General features: G+C 36.6%; 1 pseudogene; it reads right to left on the bottom strand.

Moving 5' to 3' along the window:
* LOC137647963 (uncharacterized) overlaps positions 1-8,558 on the bottom strand; it is a 23,877-nt pseudogene extending 15,319 nt beyond the window's left edge.
* Positions 8,559-9,263: the final 705 nt, after the last annotated feature.

The following is a 9,263-nucleotide window of genomic DNA, read 5'->3' on the forward strand; positions in this document are numbered from 1 at the left end:
TATATATATATATATATATACATATACATATACATATACATATACATATACATATACATATACATATACATATACATATACATATACACATATATATATATATATATATATATATATATATATATATATATATGTGTGTGTGTGTGTGTGTGTGTGTTTGTGTGTGTGTGTGTGTATGAATATATCTACATCCTGTGAGACAGCAACAGAGAGATGGAGCTGGGGGGAGAGTGACTGCTCCCTGCACTCTAGTTTGGGGTGTTTGAATGTGCGTGGATGTAGCACGATAGAAAGTAAAAGATGTGAAATTGGAAGTATGTTTAGGAATAGAAGGATGGATGTATTGGCCTTGTGTGAGACGAAGATAAAAGGAAAGGGTGAAGTGATGTTTGGGGAAATGTCTGGTAGAGTGTCTGGGATTGAAAGGGGAAGAGCGAGAGAGGGTGTGGCTTTATTGCTGAGTGAATGGATGACAGGTAAAGTAGTGGAATGGAAGGAGATATCATCTAGGTTAATGTGGGTAAGGGTTAGGTTGGGTAGGGAATGTTGGGCGTTAGTCAGTGTATATGGGCCAGGTAGTGAGAAAAGTGAAGAAGAGCGGAATGAGTTCTGGAATGAATTAACTAGGTGTGTAGAAGGACTGGGTAGAAGGAATTATGTAGTTGTCATGGGTGATTTGAATGCTAGAGTGGGCGCTGGAGAGGTAGAAGGTGTCATTGGGAAGTATGGCATACCAGGTGAAAATGAGAGTGGTGAGAGCCTGGTGGATATGTGCGGTGAGCAAGAGATGGTGATAACCAATTGCTTTTTCAAAAAGAAAGATAAAAATAAGTATACATGGGTAAGAGTGGCAAATGGAAGAGTAGTAGAAAGGGCATTAACGGATTATGTGTTGATAACTAAAAGAATGTTTGGAAGATTGAAAGACGTGCACGTGTTTAGGGGTATGACTAACGGTATATCTGATCATTTTTTGGTGGAAGGAAAATTAGTTGTAGCAAAAAAGTGGGGAAATAGAGTAGGTGAATGTAAAAGGGAGCTAGTGAGGGTTGAAGAGCTAATAAAACCAGGGTAAAAAGTAAATATCAGGTAAGGTTGAAAATTACATATGACGAAGTGAAAGTAAGAGAAACTGGCAATTTAGAGGAGGAGTGGAAGTTAGTAAAAGAAAATTTTGTTGGGATTGCAAGTGATGTGTGTGGCAAGAAGGTTGTTGGAGGCAGCATGAGGAAGGGCAGTGAATGGTGGAATGAAGGAGTGAAGGTAAAAGTGGAAGAGAAAAAGAGGGCCTTTGAAGAATGGCTGCAGAGTAATAGTATAGAGAAGTATGAAAAATATAAAGAGAAAAATGTGGAAGTAAAGCGCAAGGTTCGTGAGGCAAAGAGGGCAGCTGACCTGAGGTGGGGTCAGGGATTGGGTCACTCATATGAAGAGAATAAGAAGAAGTTTTGGAAAGAAGTGAAGAGAGTACGGAAGGCTGGCTCAAGAATTGAAGAGACAGTTAAAGATGGAAATGGGAGGTTGTTAAAAGGAGAGGAGGCAAGGAAAAGATGGGCGGAATATTTTGAAAGTTTACTGAAGGTTGAGGATAATAGGGAGGCAGATATGATGGCTGTTGCAGGTGTTGAGGTGTCATTGATGGGAAATGAGAATGAGAGAGAGATTACAATAGATGAAGTGAGGGGAGCACTAGAAGAAACGAGAGTAGGAAAAGCGTCTGGTATGGATGGTGTGAGAGCTGAGATGTAGAAGGAAGGGGGGTGCAACTGTACTTGAATGGTTGGTGAGATTGTTTAACATGTGGTTCGTGTTGTCAATGGTACCAGTAGATTGGGTTTGTTCATGTATTGTACCACTATATAAGGGTAAGGGAGATGTGCATGAGTGTTGTAATTCAAGAGGTATTAGTTTGCTAATTGTAGTTGGAAAAGTGTATGGTAGAGTAATGATTAATAGGATCAAGGATAAAAAAGGGAATGCATTCTTAGAAATACAGGGTGGTTTTAGAAGAGGTAGGGGTTATATGAATCAGATTTTTACAGTAAGGCAGATATGCGAGAAATATTTAGCAAAAGGTAAGGAGGTGTATGTTGCGATCATGGATCTGGAGAAAGCGTATGATAGAGTTGATAGGGATGGAATGTGGAATGTGATGAGGTTATATGGAGTTGGTGGAAAGTTGTTGCAAGCAGTGAAAAGTTTCTACAAAGGTAGTAAGGCATGTGTTAGGATAGGAAATGAAGTAAGTGATTGGTTTCCGGTGAGAGTGGGGCTGAGACAGGGATGTGTGATGTCACCGTGGTTGTTAAACTTGTATGTTGAAGGAATGGTGAGAGAGGTGAATGCTCGAGTGCTTGGACGAGGATTAAAACTGGTAGACGAGAATGACCATGAATGGGAGGTAAATCAGTTGTTGTTTGCGGATGATACTGTACTGGTTGCAGACACAGAAGAGAAGCTTGGCCGATTAGTGACAGAATTTGGAAGAGTTTGTGAAAGAAGGAAGTTGAGAGTTAATGTGGGTAAGAGTAAAGTTACGAGATGTACGAGAAGGGAAGGTGGAGCAAGGTTGAATGTTATGTTAAATGGAGAGTTACTTGAGGAAGTGGATCAGTTTAAGTACTTGGGGTCTGTTGTTGCAGCAAATGGTGGAGTGGAAGCAGATTTACGTCAGAGAGTGAATGAAGGTTGCAAAGTGTTGGGGGCAGTTAAGGGAGTAGTAAAAAATATGAGAAAGTGATTGTACCAACTGTGATGTATGGATTGGAGTTGTGGGGAATGAAAGTGACGGAGAGACAGAAATTGAATGTGTTTGAGATGGTGTATCTCGAGTAGATAGGGTTAGGAACCAAGTGGTGAGAGTGAGAACGTGTGTAAGAAATGAGTTAGTAGCTAGAGTGGATATGAATTTGTTGAGGTGGGTTGGCCATGTTGAGAGAATGGAAAATGACTGTTTGCTAAAGAAGGTGATGAATGCTAGAGTTGATGGGAGAAGTACAAGAGGAAGGCCAAGGTTTGGGTGGATGGATGGAGTGAAGAAAGCTCTGGGTGATAGGAGGATAGTTGTGAGAGAGGCAAGAAAGCGTGCTAGAAATAGGAATGAATGGCGAACGTTTGTGACGCAGTTCCGGTAGGGCCTGCTGCTGCCTCCGATGCCTTAGATGACCGCGTAGGTAGCAGCAGTAGGGGATTCAGCATTATGAAGCTTCATCTGTAGTGGATAATGTGGGAGGTTGGGCTGTGGCACCCTAGCAGTACCAGCTGAACACGGTTGAGTCCCGTGTTAGGCTAAAGGAACGTAGAGAGTAGTGGTCCCCTTTTTTGTTTTGCTTCATTGTTGATGTCGGCAACCCCCCAAAATTGGGGGAAGTGCCTTGGTATATGTATGTGTGTATATATATATATATATATATATATATATATATATATATATATATATAGACACATATATATATATATATAGATACATATATATATATATATATATATATATATATATATATATATATATATATATATATATAAAACTATTTTTATATATATATATATATATATATATATATAAAACTATTTATATATATATATATATATATATATAATATATATATATATATGTATATATATATATATATATATATATATATATATATATATATATATATATAGAGAGAGAGAGAGAGAGAGAGAGAGAGGAGAGAGAGAGAGAGAGAGAGAGAGAGAGAGAGAGAGAGAGAGAGAGAGAGAGAGAGAGAGAGAGAGTCAGTTAAAATAAAATCATAGTCACTCAAAGAATTGAACCTAAAACAAGCATAGGGAGCTGAGTAACGGCGCAGAGAAGAGAATAAAAATTCCTAGAGGAAATCAGAGCAGTTAAATGAAAGGCTAAGAACAAAGAAAGGAGAAAAGGACATTTATAGTATTTCAAACTTGACGAAAAGGCAATGACAGGATTTAGGGCAACGGGTAGTCATCAAGGATAGAGGTAAAAGTACATTACTTAGGAATGGTGATAATAGGAGAATATGGAGAGAATATCATGAACAAATATTGGATACCAATAATAAGAACTACTAGCTAAGACAAAGCACAAAGGCTGGAGGAGCCAGTAATGGCAATATAAAAGTGTAGGAAGTTTTGAGTAGAATGAAGAATGGTTAAACACAAGGCCTATCTGAGTTTCATATTGAAATACTCATGATATTAGCTACGGGGTTTAGGGATGGGCGGTGGGGGGGGGGGGGGGTTGATGATGGATGCTGGATTTATTTTGAGCAATATGGGAAGAGGAAACAGTGTCTAAAGACTGGGATGAGTGTCTATTAGTATCTGTATTCAAACAGAAAGGTGGCATTTAGAATGTTTAGGTTGATTATTTCAATATCACTGTTTCAAAGATGGAAAATGATGAGATAAGAAGAATGGCACCCATGGTAAAGGTTATAGAGATGATAAGCGTGTCATAATTGAGATGGTGTTGGCACGTGTTAAGAATGGATGGTGTAGAGGGAGTGAAAATGGCTTATGAGGAACCTGTAAGAGGGAGAAGTTCAAGAGGGTGACAGACAATTAGATGGCGAGATGAGGTAGAGGCTGATAAGAGGAGAGGAGGTTTTTTGTAAAAGGTTGCTGATAAGCATGTATTCAAGAGATGTTAGCTGTTTAACGGTTTATTAGTAACTGACTTAATATTTACACCAGAGGTGTAAGCAGAGCTCTTTGTTAACAACTTAGGATAACAATCCAATTATAAAACAAGGCTACAATGTTAAAGTACCAATTACATCTTTAAATACATTTTGGTGGGAAACGTATATGTATCATGTTCCCTCCCTTCTCTGTTTGCTTGGATTTTACAAAAAGTAAAGCAAAATATAAATATATGAATTAAGAATAAATAAAAAAAAATTTTGTTATAAAAAAAAATTGACTTTTCAAAATCGTGACATACAGTGACTCCCCCTCCCCCAAATGAAAGTCACTAAAAAACATATATGAAATGGAACAAATATAGATTACACTGAACAAAAGTAAACAAAATTCTTAATTAACAAATAGAATTTCTTCAACTTAAAATTCATGGACCCATATATGGCGAAGTCATTAAAGGCTTGGACCATGCAGGTTTCAAATTAACTATTTACATTTTAACCTCATGAAATTTTGAACAACTGATAACAAATCAAATAAAGTTTTTCATGCGAATTTAACCCTTGACATATGACACCAGATTCTTCTCATTTCTAGCATGACAAAATTTGTTCTCAATACAGATATTATACACTTCTGGGTTATATTTACCTTCCTTTGTCAAAATATCTGCGACCATCTCTTTTGTCTCAAGCCAGCTATAAGATTCAACAGAACTATCTTCCAACTTTTCTTTCAAATCTGTTATTGTATTACGAAGCAATCGCTCCTCCACCTGCTTTGTACTACCAATCGATCTCAGCAAAGGCTTAGAATCAGTAAACAATCTGACAGGAAGATTCACGGAATCTTTAATAGCTTTTCCAAAAAGTAATTGCCAAAGCTGTGCAGCAAAGAATACCGAATCATCAACTAATTTAGACAAATTCCTTGTTTCCGCTGCCTTTGCAGAATGACAAACCTTTCGTATTGTTTTTGATTTCTAAAAGATAGGCACAGCATCATACATATTCTTTGATCCTAATAAAATAAGATTTCCTCCTATACTTTTATCATCAGTCCTATAAGAAGCATCCCCTAGACCAAAAATAACAAGATCCGTTTTATTGCCAACTCTGGAGAACACAACTTTATTTGGTTTGCTATGGATTCTCTTAACGACCTGATTTACCCTCTTAAGATCTCTTATCTTTGCTTCATTATTCTTCATTGACATTAATAAAGCAGTTATTGATAAATCTGGTCTAGTATTTGCGGCTAACCAACTTATCTTTCCTGCATATTTTCTATAAACTTTATTTTCCTGCTTTGTCAATGGATCATCAGGCTTAGCTTTACGAATTTCTTGTATCTCTTCAATGCTATTTGCATAATCTTCCATCGAGATTACAATTTCATCTCTGGTCTTTTGTATATCTATACCAGTGAATCTAAATTTATTCTTTTCGACCTTCGAAACTGTCAAAACACTTTGCACTTTTTCTGTGAGTTGATTAACAAACTCCTTTGTTCCTGCTATGCTGAAATCATCCACGTGAGTAATTACCATCCCTATAATATCGCTTCCATCATGTTGATGATAAAATACTTCATCACCACTTACATTCCACAAACCTTCCTGCTTAAATATATCTCTTATTCTCAGCCAAAATTTTCTGCTGGCATCATCAAGACCATACAAAGGTTTCTTCAATCTCCAAATTACATCTCCTTTCTTCAAATCTTTAGGAGGTTCAATAAAGACATCTCGATCTAAAGTTTTAGACTGCAAGAAAGCAGCCCTAATGTCAACTGATTGCACATTGAACTTCTCATTTGCTGCTACAGCTAGAAATATTTTTACACTTTCCCTCATAGCAGTAGGAGAATCCGCTTGAGGTTTGCACTCTTCCTGGAAGCCTCTTGCAACCAACCTGGCTTTATAATCAGTCTTTTGACCATCCTGTTTTTCCTTTTTAGTAATTACCCATCTACTGCCGATTCTTTGTTGTCCATAATCTTTGACTTCCTCAAAAGAATCATAATCTTGGAGATTTTTATATTCTTTTTCTTTAGCTTCAATCACTTCCGGCATCTTATGATATTTAATTGGGAGTTCCACTACAAATACGGTATTATCAAGGTGAAAGCATTCGGCCTTCTTAGACTTCAGCCAATAGGCACCAATAGAATCACCCTTTTGCTCAACATAATCAATGCTTTCATTATTACATGTGCTCTTTTCCTCTCTCTCTTTCATAAGATTACTCACTTCATTCTGGTTTCTTTCCTCTTCATCTCCCTTTTCAATAGACTCAACCTTTCTAGATTGAGATCTCGTTTTTCTTCTGCATTAATTTCTTACTCCATCTTTCTCAAGTTTCTCCTCAGTACTGTTACTTACTTCGTTAATCAGCCCTTTATCACTGTCTTCACGGGCATAAACTCTATATGGCTGAACTTTACAGTCTGCCACCTTTTTTAAATCACCGTTAGTCCATATGAAAACATCTCTGTTTCTATGACAAAATAACTTTACTGGGCCGCACCAGCTTTTATTATTCATCTCTGGATAAAATACAAGATCACCCTCTTCATATTTAATGTAATTAAAACTACCCTTTCTCACTTCCAAAGCTTTGATCAACTTATTTTCAAATTCTTCTTCCCTAAATTTCTTGGTTATCTTATGATGCCTTTCCATGATCTTTGAAATCGTTTCACTGTCAAATTAACTCTCTGTAGCTAAATTACCTGTTGAGATTCCTGGAAAAGTAATTGATTTCCCTGTAACTAGTCTCATGGGTTCATATCCAAGTATATTTACATTAGTGTTATGTGTCCATGCTGCCATATTTAATGCCATTTTCAAATCAATCTTTTTGTCTGTCTCTAGCATCTTGTTCACAGTAACATCAGCAGAATGATGATTTCTTTCATTTAAGCCATTGCTCCAAGGAGAGTATGGTGGACCAAACTTTACTGTAAAGCCAAACTTACTTGCATATTCATTTAACTCCTCATTCTGAAATTCATTTCCATTGTCAGCCCAAAAACCAATTGAAGGAAAACTAAACCGCCAGTTCCAACCATTATTCAAAGCATCGACTACAGTTTCCATTCTCTTATTTGAAAGTACTACACCTGAAATAAATCTTGTGAATCAGCAAACCATCCAAAGTATGTACTCATTTCCATTCTGCTTCAAATCGATAGCTACAATCATGTTAAATTCAGTTACCTTCGGCATTGCTACTTTTGGCCTTCCCAAAGATCTTTTGAATTTCTGACAAACTCTACAATTAATTACTACCTTCTTAATTGTTTTCCTAATTTCATCATTTAACAAATTAGCATTTCCATACGCCCAAATTAGCTGTTCTTCTCCATTGTGGTTAGTTACCTCAAGAATTCTTTTAACTTGTTTATAACTTTGTACATCTTTTTTCTTTTTCATAAAGAAAACTGTCTCATTTGTAGTCCATGTGCCACACTTGTATAGTTGCAAAGCTTGATGTCCTCCATCAGTATCATGCAACTGAAATCTTTTTGACTTCTGTAAATTAGTAACCAAGATATTATCATGCAAGATATCTACGTTCCATTCCTTCAATTTATTTTTGCCGAACAAGAAGGGAATATTTTTTGCGTAAATCACATATGTTTCAACTATCATCTTTACAAAACCATCTTCAGAATCTTTTTGTTTCCATACAACTGGAAGACTGATTATTTCTGCACTATGAAAAAACAGGTCCATCACCAAATCTAAAATCCTGAGAACAAGATTTACTTTCCAAATCCTCCTTTCTTATATCGTTAATATCGAGATACCTGTCTAGCCATTTCCTTCCAACTAGAGCTTTTGGGCACCCGGTATCAACAATCATTGCTTCCACTTCATCAACTTCTTTCGTGAAATGAACATCCATAGTGTGATCAATTACTATCTCCCTGCTTTCTTCAGCTACAAATCTAACAGTATTTGCCTTCTTTATCATCTCTTTTAACTCTTTCATTTCCTTCATAAGTTTCTCATTGCCTTGTTCAAGATTTCACAGTCTTTCATCAACTTTCATTTCTGATTGTGATTCAAAGTTCGAAGACGATCTGTCAAATCTCCTTGCTGAACTGTCACGTGGTCTTGAGGCCGATCTAAATGACGTTCTTGATGATGACCGAGACGGTGTTCTAGAAGTACCTCTTCTATAGTTACCAGATGCAGTTCTCCAAAATCCAGGATTTGAAGTGGATCTTCTATGTCTGTTATAGTTCGGTAACTCTTTAAACTTTTTCCACTCTTGGTAACGACTCCTGTTATCAGTGTAAAACGCAAAAGTATTTAAAGATATACCTGATGTCGAATCTCTATTATATTCTATTTTCAGCTTCCTAAACTCCATCTTCAATCTAGTAGCAACATCATCTTCATCAAGAGGTTTCCTTTCCACTCCATGTTCAATAACTTCTTTAAGGCGAGTCTTCTCATCCAAGGTTATTTTACCTCCTTCGTGAGCTCTCTTTATCATTAATAAACTCAATACATAATTAAGCCAAGCATTTATTTTTTCTCTTGATACTTCAGCCATCAAACCTTCAAAATTATCAAGAAATTTCTTGCATCTTTCTGATTTATC

Source organism: Palaemon carinicauda, chromosome 10 (genome assembly GCF_036898095.1).
Source record: "Palaemon carinicauda isolate YSFRI2023 chromosome 10, ASM3689809v2, whole genome shotgun sequence".
Taxonomy (NCBI): Eukaryota; Metazoa; Arthropoda; class Malacostraca; order Decapoda; family Palaemonidae; genus Palaemon; species Palaemon carinicauda.